Source organism: Triticum urartu, chromosome 5A (assembly GCF_056163025.1).
Source record: "Triticum urartu cultivar PI428250 chromosome 5A, HENAU_Tu73, whole genome shotgun sequence".
NCBI lineage: Eukaryota > Viridiplantae > Streptophyta > Magnoliopsida > Poales > Poaceae > Triticum > Triticum urartu.
This window is the reverse complement of record NC_141877.1, coordinates 317,556,369-317,570,265: the sequence shown is the minus strand read 5'-3', so window position 1 is coordinate 317,570,265 and position 13,897 is coordinate 317,556,369. Positions and strand designations below refer to the sequence as shown.

General features: G+C 46.9%; 1 pseudogene; it reads right to left on the bottom strand.

Annotated features, from left to right (window-relative positions):
- Positions 1–10,379: 10,379 nt before the first annotated feature.
- On the bottom strand, positions 10,380–11,530 carry LOC125555925 (protein LURP-one-related 8 pseudogene; annotated as a pseudogene).
- Positions 11,531–13,897: the final 2,367 nt, after the last annotated feature.

Sequence of the window (13,897 nt, the reverse complement as noted above, 5' to 3'; positions counted from 1 at the left end):
CACGACTATCGCTACCGCTTAGTGATAAAGTAAAGCAATTACATGGCGATTGCATTTCATACAATAACGCGACAACCATATGGCTCCTGCCAGTTGCCGATAACTGTGTTACAAAACATGATTATCTCATACAATAAAATTTAGCATCATGTCTTGACCATATCACATCACAACATGCCCTGCAAAAACAAGTTAGACATCCTCTACTTTGTTGTTGCAAGTTTTACGTGGCTGCTACGGGCTGAGCAAGAACCGTTCTTACCTACGCATCAAAAACCACAACGCGGTATAGTGATTGCTTTTTTATCTTCAGAAAGAACCTTGTTCATTAAATCCGATTCAACTAAATTTGGAGAAACAGACACCCACTAGCCACATGTGTGTGAAGCATGTCGGTAGAACCAGTCTCGCATAAGCGTACGCATAATGTCGGTCTGGGTCGCTTCATCCAACAATGTCGCTGAATCAAGAATCAACTAGTGACGGCAAGCAATATGTATATACCCACGCCCAGAACTCCTTTGTGTTCTACTTGTGCATATAACATCTACGCATAAACCTGGCTCTGATACCACTGTTGGGGTACGCAGTAATTTCCAAAAAATTCCTACGCACACGCAAGATCATGGTGATGCATAGCAACAAGAGGGGAGAGTGTCGTCCACGTACCCTCATAGACCGTAAGTGGAAGCATTATGAGAACACGGTTGATGTAGTCGCACGTCTTCATGATCCGACCGATCCAAGTATCGAACATACGGCACCTCCGAGTTTAGCACACGTTCAGCTCGGAGACGTCCCACGAACTCTGATCCAGCAGAGCTTCGAGGGAGAGTTCCGTCAGCACGATGGCGTGATGACGGTGATGATGATGCTAATGATGCAGAGCTTCGCCTAAGCACCGCTACAATATGACCGAGGTGGATTATGGTGGAGGGGGGCACCGCACATGGCTAAAAGATCAACTGGTCAACTTGTATGTCTTGGGGTGCCCCCCTGCCCCCGTATATAAAGGAGCAAGGGGGGAGGCCGGTCGGCCCTAGCATGGCGCGCCAGGAGGAGGAGTCCTCCTCCTAGTGGGAGTAGGACTCCCCTTTCCTAGTCCCACTAGGAGGGAGGAAGGAAGGAGTGGGAGAGGGGAAAGGCAAGGGGGCGCCCCCCCTTCCTTGTACTATCCAGACTCAAGGGGAGGGGCGCGCGGACCTACCCTGGCCGACCCCTCTCTCTCTCCACTAGGGCCCAACAAGGCCCATTAACCCCCGGGGGGTTCCGGTAACCCCCCCCCCCCCCCCCCGACACTCCGGTAAAATCCCGATTTCACCCAGAACTATTCCGATGTCCAAATATAGGATTCCAATATATCAATATTTATGTCTCGACCATTTAGAGACTCCTCGTCATGTCCGTGATCATATCTGGGACTCCAAACTACCTTCGGTACATCAAAACACATAACCTCATATAAAAGATCGTCGCCAAACTTTAAGCGTGCGGACCCTACGGGTTCGAGAACTATGTAGACATGACCGAGACTCGTCTCCGGTCAATAACCGATAGTGGAACCTGGATGCTCATATTGGTTCCTACATATTCTACGAAGATCTTTATCGGTCAAACCGCATAACAACATGTGTTGTTCCCTTTGTCATCGGTATGTTACTTGCCCGAGATTCGATCATCGGTATCTCAATACCTAGTTCAATCTCATTACCGACAAGTCTCTTTACTTGTTCCGTAATGCATCATCCTGCAACTAACTCATTAGTTGCATTGCTTGCAAGGCTTATAGTGATGTGCATTACCGAGAGGGCCCAGAGATACCTCTCCAACAATCGGAGTGACAAATCCTAATATCGATCTACGCCAACTCAACAAGCACCATCAGAGACACCTGTAGAGCACCTTTATAATCACCCAGTTATGTTGTGACGTTTGGTAGCACACAAAGTGTTCCTCCGGTACTCGGGAGTTGCATAATCTCATAGTCATAGGAACATGTATAAGTCATGAAGAAAGCAATAGCAACAAACTAAACGATCAAGTGCTATGCTAATGGAATGGGTCAAGTCAATCACATCATTCTCTAATTATGTGACCCCGTTAATCAAATGACAACTCATGTCTATGGTTAGGAAACTTAACCATCTTTGATTCAATGAGCTAGTCAAGTAGAGGCATACTAGTGACATACTGTTTTTCTATGTATTCACACATGTATTATGTTTCCGGTTAATACAATTCTAGCATGAATAATAAACATTTATCATGATATAAGGAAATAAATAACAACTTTATTATTGCATCTAGGGCATATAAATCAAGAAAAATATCAAGTGTTGATGGTAGACAAGACCACTAGTTTCAAGAAAAGGGCAAAGGGAAGAAGGGGAACTTCAAGAAGAACGGCAAGCAAGTTTCTGCTCAAGGGAAGAAGCCCAAGTCTGGTCCTAAGCCTGAGACTAAGTGCTTCTACTGCAAAGGGACTGGTCACTGGAAGCGGAACTGCCCCAAGTATTTGGCGGATAAGAAGGATGGCAAAGTGAACAAAGGTATATTTGATATACAGATTATTGATGTGTATTTTACTAGTGTTCGTAGCAACCCCTCGGTATTTGATACTGGTTCAGTTGCTAAGAGTGGTAACTCGAAACGGGAGTTGCAGAATGAATAGAGACTAGTTAAGGGTGAAGTGACGATGTGTGTTGGAAGTGGTTTCAAGATTGATATGATCATCATCGCACACTCCCTATACTTTCGAGATTAGTGTTGAACCTAAATAAGTGTTATTTGGTGTTTGTGTTGAGCATGAATATGATTTGATCATGTTTATTGCAATACAGTTATTCATTTAAGTAAGAGAATAAATTGTTGTTCTGTTTACATGAATAAAACCTTATATGGTTACGCACCCAATGAAAATGGTTCGTTGGATCTCGATCGTAGTGATACACATATTCATAATATTGAAACCAAAAGATGCAAAGTTAATAATGATAGTGCAACTTATTTGTGGCACTGCCGTTTAGGTCATATTGGTGTAAAGCGCATGAAGAAACTCCATGCTGATGGACTTTTGGAATCACTTGATTATGAATCACTTGATGCTTGCGAACCATGCCTCATGGGCAAGATGACTAAGAATCCGTTCTCCGAAACAATGGAGCGAGCAACTGACTTATTGGAAATAATACATACTGATGTATGCGGTCCGATGAGTGTTAAGGCTCACGGCAAGTATCATTATTTTCTGACCTTCACAGATGATTTGAGCAGATATGGGTATATCTACTTAATGAAACACAAGTCTGAAACATTTGAAAAGTTCAAATAATTTCAGAGTGAAGTGGAGAATCATCATAATAAGAAAATAAAAGTTTCTACGATATGATCGCAGAGGTAAAATATTTGAGTTAAGAGTTTGGCCTTCAGTTAAAACAATGTGAAATAGTTTCACTACTCACGCCACCTGGAACACCACAGTGTAATGGTGTGTCCGTACGTCATAACCGTACTTTATTAGATATGGTGCGATGTATGATGTCTCTTACCGATCTACCACTATCGTTTTGGGGTTATGCATTAGAGACAGTTGCATTCACGTTAAATAGGGCACCATCTAAATCCGTTGAGATGACACCGTATGAACTATGGTTTGGCAAGAAACCTAAGCTGTCGTTTCTTAAAGTTTGAGGTTGCAATGCTTATGTGAAAAAGTTTCAACCTGATAACCTCAATCCCAAATCGGAGAAGTGCGTCTTCATAGGATACCCAAAAGAAAATGTTGGGTACACCTTCTATCACAGATCCGAAGGCAAGATATTCGTTGCTGAGAATGGATCCTTTCTAGAGAAGGAGTTTCTCTCGAAAGAAGTGAGTGGGAGGAAAGTAGAACTTGATGAGGTAACTATACCTGCTCCCTTATTAGAAAGCGGTTCATCACAGAAATATGTTCCTGTGACTACTACACCAATTAGTGAGGAAGCTAATGATGATGATCATGTAACTTCAGATCAAGTTGCTACCGAACCTCGTAGGTAAACCAGAGTGAGATCCGCACCAGAGTGGTACGGTAATCCTGTTCTGGAGGTCATGTTACTTGACCATGACAAGCCTACGAACTATGAGGAAGCGATGATGAGCCCAGGTTTCGCGAAATGGCTTGAGGCCATGAAATCTGAGATGAGATCCATGTATGAGAACAAAGTATGGACTTTGGTTGACTTGCCCATTGATCGGCGAGCCATTGAGATTAAATGGATCTTCAAGAGGAAGACGGACGCTGATAGTAGTGTTACTATCTACAAAGCTAGAATTGTCGCAAAAAGGTTTTTGACAAGTTCAAGGTGTTGACTACGATGAGAGTTTCTCACTCGTATCTATGCTTAAGTCTGTCTGAATCATGTTAGCAATTGCCGCATTTTATGAAATCTGGCAAATGGATAAACAAAACTGCATTCTTTAATGGATTTATTAAAGAAGAGTTGTATATGATGCAACCAGAAGGTTTTGTCAATCCTAAAGGTACTAACAAAATATGCAAGCTCCAGCGATCCATCTATGGACTGGTGCAAGCATCTCGAAGTTGGAATATACGCTTTGATAAGTTGATCAAAGCATATAGTTTTATACAGACTTGCGGTCAAGCCTGTATTTACAAGAAAGTGAGTGGGAGCACTACAACATTTCTGATAAGTATATGTGAATGACATATTGTTGATCGGAGATAATGTAGAATTATTCTGCAAAGCATAAAGGAATATTTGAAAGGAGTTTTTCAAAGAAAGACCTCGGTGAAGCTGCTTACATATTGAGCATCAAGATCTATAAAGATAGATAAAGACGCTTGATAAGTTTTTCAATGAGTACATACCTTGACAAGATTTTGAAGTAGTTCAAAATGGAACAGTCAAAGAAGGAGTTCTTGCCTGTGTTACAAGGTGTGAAGTTGAGTAAGACTCAAAACCCGACCACGACAGAAGATAGAGAGAGAATGAAAGTCATTCCCTATGCCTCAGCCATAGGTTCTATAAAGTATGCCATGTTGTGTACCAGACGTATTGTATACCCTGCCCTGAGTTTGGCAAGGGAGTACAATAGTGATCTAGGAGTAGATCACTGGACATTGGTCAAAATTATCCTTAGTGGAATAAGGATTTGTTTCTCGATTATGGATGTGACAAAAGGTTCGTCGTAAAGGGTTACGTCGATGCAACTTTTGACACTGATTCAGATGACTCAAAGTCTCAATCTAGATACATATTGAAAGTGAGAGCAATTAGCTAGAGTAGCTCCGTCCAGAGCATTGTCGACATAGAAATTTGCAAAATACATACGGATCTGAATGTGCAGACCCGTTGACTAAACTTCCCTCACAAGCAAAACATGATCACACCTTAGTACTCTTTGGGTATTAATCACATAGCGATGTGAACTAGATTATTGACTCTAGTAAACCCTTTGGGTGTAGGTCACATGATGATGTGAACTATGGGTGTTAATCACATGGTGACGTGAAGTATTGATGTTAAATCACATGGCGATGTGAACTAGATTATTGACTCTAGTGCAAGTGGGAGACTGAAGGAAATATGCCCTAGAGGCGATAATAAAGTTATTATTTATTTCCTTATATCATGATAAATTTTTATTATTCATGCTAGAATTGTATTAACCAGAAACATAATACATGTGTGAATACATAGGCAAATAATATGTCACTAGTATGCCTCTACTTGACTAGCTCGTTGAATCAAAGATGGTTAAGTTTCCTAGCCATAGACACGAGTTGTCATTTGATTAACGGGGTCACATCATTAGCGAATGATGTGATTGACTTGACCCATTCCATTAGCATAGCACTTGATCGTTTAGTTTGGTTCTATTGCTTTCTTCATAACTTATACATGTTCCTATGACTATGAGATTATGCAACTCCCATTTACCAGAGAAACACTTTGTGTGCTACCAAACGTCACAACGTAACTGGGTGATTGTAAAGGTGCTCTACAGGTGTCTCCGAAGGTACTTGTTGGGTTGGCATATTTCGAGATTAGGATTTGTCACTCCGATTGTCGGAGAGGTATCTCTGGGCCCACTCGGTAATGCACATCACTATAAGCCTTGCAAGCATTGCAACTAATGAGTTAGTTGCGGGATGATGTGTTACGGAACGAGTAAAGAGACTTGCCGGTAATGAGATTGAACTAGGTATTGAGATACTGACGATCGAATCTTGGGCAAGTAACATACCGATGACAAAGGGAACAACGTATGTTGTTATGCGGTTTAACCGATAAAGATCTTCGTAGAATATGTAGGAGCCAATATGAGCATCCAGGTTTCGCTATTGGTTACTGACCGGAGACGTTTCTCGGTCATTTCTACATAGTTCTCGAACCCATAGGGTCTGCACGCTTAAAGTTCGATGACGGTTATATTATGAGTTTATGTGTTTTGATGTACCGAAGGAGTTCGGAGTCCCGGATGAGATCGGGGACATGACGAGGAGTCTCGAAATGGTCGAGACATAAAGATCGATATATTGGACGACTATATTCGGACATCGGAAAGGTTCCGAGTGATTCAGGTATTTTTGGGAGTACTAGGGAGTTACGGTAATTCGTATTGGGCCTTAATGGGCCATACGGGAAAGGAGAGAAATGCCTCAAAGGGTGGCCGCACCCCTCCCCATGGGCTGGTCCGAATTGGACTAGGGAGGGGGCGTCCCCTTCCTTCCTTCTCCTTTTCCCTTCCCTTTCCTTCCCTCCTACTCCTACTACTTGGAAGGGCTCCTAGTTCTATTAGGAAAGGGGGAATCCTACTCCCGGTGGGAGTAGGACTCCCCTAGGGCGCGCCATAGAGAGGGCCGGCCCTCCCTCTCCTCCACTCCTTTATATATGGGGGCAGGGGCACCCCCAAAGACACAACAATTGATCTCTTGATCTCTTAGCCGTGTGCGGTGCCCCCCTCCACTATAATCCACCTCGATCATATCGTAGCGGTGCTTAGGCGAAGCTCTGCGTCGGTAGAACATCATCATCGTCACCACGCCGTCGTGCTGACGAAACTCTCCCTCAACACTCGGCTGGATCGGAATTCGAGGGACGTCATCGAGTTGAACGTGTGTAGAACTCGGAGGTGCCATGCGTTCGGTACTTGGTCGGTCGGATCATGAAGACGTACGACTACATCAACCGCGTTGTATTAACGCTTCCGCTTTCGGTCTACGAGGGTACGTGGACAACACTCTCCCCTCTCGTTGCTATGCATCATCATGATCTTGCATGTGCGTAGGAATTTTTTTGAAATTACTACGTTCCCCAACACGAATTAGTCTGACATAAGGTCTCAGTAGTAACAGACCCCGATCGATCCTGCCGTACAACATCTGCGATGGTGCTTTGTAAACCCAACTCTGCCCAGAGTTCTTTCGCCCTTTTGCAAATAAACAGACAATGTTTATTGTCCTCAACTCCAACCGCATATAGCGTACATTGAGGGATAAGGGGTATGTGTCTGTTCGCAAGGATTCCATAGCAAGGTAACCATCCCTTTAGGATCTTCTACGCAACTTTTTATTTTTTCATGGGATTTTGAGGTTCTAGATCTCCTTCCAAATTGTGTTTGTGTACACATTTCCCTATCCATATCCACGAACAAGGAGTTGGCCATACTAATGCTCAAATTCTCCATGGTATGTCAATTGTACTGAGAAGGTTTTTGATCGCGTGTAATTCCTTGTGACAAAATCCTTCAGTAGGTGTACATTCAACGGGATTTGTAGGATTCTATGAGCATCTACTGGAGAAAAAAAATATCTCTTATCAAGGTTTCATCCCACCGTACATGGTAAGGATATATGATTTTGTCCACACATTTGAGCATAGTTACACCTCTAGGGTGATAACTTTCGATGAAGGGCTTGATGGGATCCAGTCTTGCCAAATATTAATTTTTTAATCTGATGCCACTCACCAAATGCAAGCCCTTTGAAAAGTTTGGATGCCTGCTACGATACTCTGTCATGTATAGGAAAATCACTTCTTTGGTCTGACCTTCAATATGTCCCCGTCGAGATAATACTCTGCACTCAACACACATGCACATAAGGAGTCCGGATTCTGAATAAGTCGCCAACGCTGTTTTGATAACATAGCAAGGTTAGAACCATGTAGGTCTCTAAATCCCAGACCCTCTTTCTTCGGTACACACATTATCTACCATGTGAACCAATGCATCTTCCTCCTCTCATCATTATCACCCCACCAATCTAGTTATATCATCAGTAATTTTTTACAAATTCCTTTGGGTAGTTTAAGCACTGACATTGCATATGATGGAATTGCTTGAGCTAGTGACTTCAGCAAAATTTCCTTACCCTGCATAGAAAGAATTGTTTTCTTCCACCCTTTAAGACGTTGGCAGACACAGTCAATGAGATGCTGAACAATCGTTTCTATCCAAAATATGTATGTGAAAGATATTCAGTAACAATATGTAGATCTGTGCATACATCCTCCCGTATACCAACAGGATTAGTTCCACGAAGGGATTGGTTTCCCTACAATCAAACAAGGCCTTAGGGAGGACTACCAAGCAAACATTGCATGAATCACGAAGGGTAGCAGATGTTGTTGCATTAGGGCATCTCCAATGGCAAGCCGTAAATTTCCTCCCGCATCCGTCCACGGACAGGGGGGACCAGTCCGCAGACACGAATGCGGGTGGCCGTCATCCAACCATAGTCGCATGCATTGCAAACACTTTTTCAACAAATCGGATGAAATTCATGCAAACATGGACGGATTTCATATAAACATGACGGGTTTCATACAAATACGATGGATTTTTATTACATTTTTAACATTTAGAACAAAAACAAAACGACCTGACTCTAAACCTATCCTATGGTGGCGGTGCCCGGCTACCAAGCCCGTGTCGTCCTCCATCCGCTATCTCATGAGCACCGGCGATAGGACCCGTGAAGTGAAGATGCCGTCTCCGGCAAGGAAGAGTAGAACACGGGAGACAGATGGACCCACACGAGACTTAAGGCCCTGCTGCCTCCCGTGGCCTACTCATCCTCGCAGGAGTCCGCGACCTGTCCCTCGCTGGTGGACGTGAGGCCCACGATGGAAATGGTGGCGCCGACGATGTTGTCGTCCCACCAGGCCGCCTGATAGTTCGTCGGTGGCACGTAAGACGCACAACTAGCATTGTTGTCCTCCGAGATCGCCTGCAGCTGTGCCTCCGTGGCTGCCTCTTTCTGGCGAGCGGCGGCTTGAGCGCGGACGGCATCGTAGATCGCACCCTGCTCCACGACGAACTTGGGGTTCACCGTGACCATGGGCGCCATAGCCTCCTCTCTCGTGCGCTCGCCGTAGATCTGGCCCTCCGCTAGCCGGTGTTACTCCAAGGAACAAGTTGTACCACTGTTCCTCCCGTGCCTGCTGAAACGCCGAAAAAGGTGTCAGCGCAGGGTGCACCTCCGCCATGGTGGTGTTGTAGTGCGCTTGCTCCATGGTGAAGCCTGCGTACACAAGAGGCGTGGGAGCCGGGGCGGTGTCGTCAGAGCCCGTCTCCATCGTGGTGTCGTCCTCATCGTCGGAGACCTCACGTGAGCTGGCCAGCAAGTCGGCCTCGATCCGCCTGGCGTGGCGGCTCTCCCAGGCAACGGCAAGGACGGCCACCGTGTGCGGCTCTCGCACAGTGCTTCGCTAGCCTGCAGTCATGGCAGACGTAGTGCAAGGGAGGAGGATGGGGAGTGGCTTGTGTTGTGGAGTAGAGTTAGCCGAGTGTGGTCGCCTTCAAATAGCGGATTTCGGTGAGGCCAGGCCTTCGGTGCGTCAATGCGCGGCGTGGGAGTGGGTTTCTTGGTCGGTGAGCCTGCTTAATGGCGGCATACGGATAGACAGGGCATTGAACGGGCGTGGTATATATCTGTCCCATCTCGTCCAGTCACACGTCTCCGGCATTGAACAGGCACGAACATCGGAGATGCGTCTCGGGCGGCGCCTTCGGCTTGCGCGCCGCTTCAAGGGCGAAGGCGGTGAGAGGTCATGTCCGCCATGAGTCGTCTTCAATGCGGAGCGGCGCGCTCTACAACGACATGGATGCGGACAGCTGGCGCCAAGTGGGAACACGCACTGACGAGGAAGGAGGGTTTGGGTGGGCCAGGGTGGTTAGAAGAGGACGTGGGAGCAGGCCGAACTCCTGCAAAGCTCCCATGTTTGTCTACTGTTTACGGGAGAAAGTACGTTCAAACCGTGTTGTGGATCGATACAGAATCGCGTTGGATGGCTTTCGCGGTTTGAAGAGTGCAGTTTGGAAGGACGCATGAGGTTTAAGGGTCGGTGTTGAAGATGCCCTTACACGATCGGTGACACAAGCATTCACTTTAGTATATCACTGACATTTCAGATCCATGTACATAGTATTTTTAGCATCATCCATGAACAAGTTTCAGAGGCTGACCGTATATACACCGATTCCTAAGTCATGCATGCATCCAGCCTCCGTAGCCTTGTTTTCTAAATTTAAATGAAAATTACTCTTCTGCTTTGCTACTACATTCTGCGGGGCAATCTGCACCTAAAACTGTGCTCACGCCGACAGGTGGGGCCAGTAGCTTTCCCCTTGCGAAGAACCTTGTTGCCGTGTGGGGTCGCCAGGTCAGCGGCTTCACCAGCTGGCTCCTACCGCGGCCAGTGTACTCCTCCTACGCCGACCAGCTCCTGGGCAGCAGCGACGTCCGCGACGAGGCGGCGCCGAACATCTGGTCGAGGGCGACGACGACGCCCATGGACAGCGCCGTTCCCAGGCGGTGGTCAGGCACCACCAGCCGGAACACGTCGTCCCCCACCGACTCCTTCCGCCGCACCTCCGCCACGGGGGCGCCCCCGCGCGCGTCCCGCACCGCGCAGCTCCGCCGCCCGTACGACCCCTCCACGACGTAGGCGGCCGCGTCGGCGCCGGCCGAAGAGGGCCCCAGCGGCGTGACGTGCGCGAGCGTCTTGTCAGACGCGCGGCGGCGGAGGCCGGTGTGGTGACGGCGCACGGAGAGGAGCGGCTTCGCGGCGGTGGCGGAGGCGCTCGCGTCGCCCTCGTACACCACCCAGTGCTCCCCCAGGCCCAGGCCGAGCTTGATCTTGCGCCGCACGGTGAGGAGCGGCTTCCCCGCGGCGTCCATGAGCACGACGTCCTCGGCGCGGCGTCGGCTCCCCGACGAGGAGCCGTAGCGGTCGACGCGGAAGGCGAGGCCGCCGGCGGAGTCGAAGACGGTGAAGCCGTCGCAGTTGAAGAGCAGAGACTTGCGCCACACCGTCAGCACCGTGGGCTGCTGCTCCTCGACGACGGCCCTGCCTCCAGCCGGCAGCTCTGGCGCGGCGACGTTGGGGTGCACCTTGGCCATGCCGCTAGCTCGTAGATAGTTAGCTTGGCTCGCGGAGAGGGGCGCGGTCGAGCTGGCCGGCGTGCTTGCGGTCAGGAGGTTGGAGGAGAGGTGGAGAATGAGGAGAATCGGGGAGGCGGGCGGGGGATATATACCGGCCGGGTTGGACGGGAGGGCGGCCGAGCTAGGAATAAGGTGAGGTGGACGGCAGAGCACCGGATGCATGTCTTGTCTACGTGAGAATACTTTTCAGTTTATCAGAGTTTTTCCTCGAGGACCTGCTTTTTGTCACTAGACAACAATGGACATTTTCTTTTCTTTTTTCGTCTCGGCAGTTGCAAGCTAGCATGCTAGCATTATTCTTGATTGATCGACATGGAAATAGGAATTTCGCAAACACAGAGCACATGGAAATAACGAAACTATCAAAGAGACGACAAATCTCTCTCCTTTTCTAATATTTCCCATTTGTTGCTGTCATTGGATGTATGAATGACGGGCTACCGCGGGGGCATGAGGGAATCAGGATAAATCGTGGACGGGCGGGCGGGCGGGCGGGCGGCTGGGCGGCCGTGCAAAGAACATATTCGTTGAGCAACAGCTAACCGCACCGGACTAAATTTGATCACTTTGTTGTAATCTCCTCAAAATGTAGATAGATAAAGTCGTAGTGATATGGTCCATAGTGGAAGGCTGCGGCAAGGAATGAAAGTTGTATACCTTGCCTCCAAAGCAAGGGTCCTCAAACATCGCATGCATGTAGGACGTATGTGCGCGTATAAATTCCATTCCCTAAATTCGCTTAATAGTTAACCTAGAAGGAGCCATAGTGTAATGAACTGTTTTTTTTCAGGCGGGGAAAATATGTGTCTTGGTCATATAACTCGTGAATTTCATTTCATGGCATATAACTCATGCATGTACGTAGACTAGAGCAGTATGTAGCTCGCCACACTAGCCTATACCGCTGGTCAGTTCATTGGATGGAAAACTAGAAGCTACACTAGGGCAAGTATGCCAGTTAGGGTGATGTCTACCAACTGGATCCTAATTGTTGCTCCATGCATGCATGCAATTCAGTACAGTACTCCCTCTGTCCCGTGATGTTAGACATTTTTCGACACTAGTGATCCAGCACCTACATGCAAATGATCCTTTGTCCAAAACTGACGTGTACGGATTTTTTTTTCCAAGGTGGGAATTGGGAAACGCAGAAAACAGAACATATGCTCGCTATATAAATCAGAATTTGACGCGCATATGCCAGCAAGTTAATACTATGATCCTGACGAAATTATTCATTACCGGATATGCTAGCTAGTAGCAAGTTAAGATGATTCGGGCAAAATAATTCAGGGATATGCTATGCTCCATATGTAGCAAGCCATTTTGACCAGGACGAAATTATTCAGCGGCATGTCCAGCGTACATGTATACTTGGGCAGCGGCAGCTGAATGAATCACGGATGAACACACACTTGGGTAGCATATGCGGACCCAAAATGTCGTCACACTGAAGCAACAAAAAAGAAAAGAAAACATGCGACTCTTGGAGTGAAGTCGGCATCGAGCTAGCTAGCACCCTACTCAGCTTTCAACGTACTGTACGTAGTACACAGGATAGCACGCATAGAGGTACATCGTACGTGCATGCATGTAGCTAGCTAACTTGGCGCCGAAATTGAGTCAGCTAGCATGTGCGCCACATGGAGTGTCCATCCAACGACATACGGGATGCGCACACGTGGCTAGGCCACGGCCAGCAACGTATTCCATCCAGCTGGTCGATCCATCGTACACTTCCGTTTCCAACGTAATCAACTTTGAAGAACGATCGAAGCCGAAAAGGATAAAATAGGCAGGGTGGCTACACAGTCTGAGGCATTTCCAGCTAATGAATGCCATGGCACGTATACTTGCAATACGCGTAGTATAGAACGATGGATGCATGCATCCATCACAGCACCAGTTACGTAGATTCAGGGGGAATATTTATAAGGAGCACGCGTAGAAATATTTCTAGGGATTGTGCAACTTTAGCAAAGATCGTGCGTGCATCTCGAAGCCTTGGGATATAGGAGTACAGTAGTATAGTACTCCCTCCGTTCCTAAATATTTGTCTTTCTAGACATTTCAGATGAATTATAACATACGGATGTATATAGACATATTCTAGAGTATAGATTCACCTATTTTGCTTTGTATATAGTCATTTGTTGAAATATTTAGAAAGACAAATATTTAGGAATGGAGCGAGTAGTTCTTGTAGTCGATGAATCGAACAGCGTGTTCCTCTGCATGCGGATACAAAGCAGCGCTGTTGGACATCCATGCAGGCAAAGTAATGGGAAACTTCAAGCACTGTCTCCACGAGTCGTGTGTGCGCATGCGCGCGTCGTCGACCCAGTGTCCCGGCCGGGAGTGCTAGCTCCTTGTCTTTTTCTGCCAAGTCGTCTCGTCTCGACGCACAGAAGCCCCACTGTAATTTTTGTAACATAAAAAAAGAAT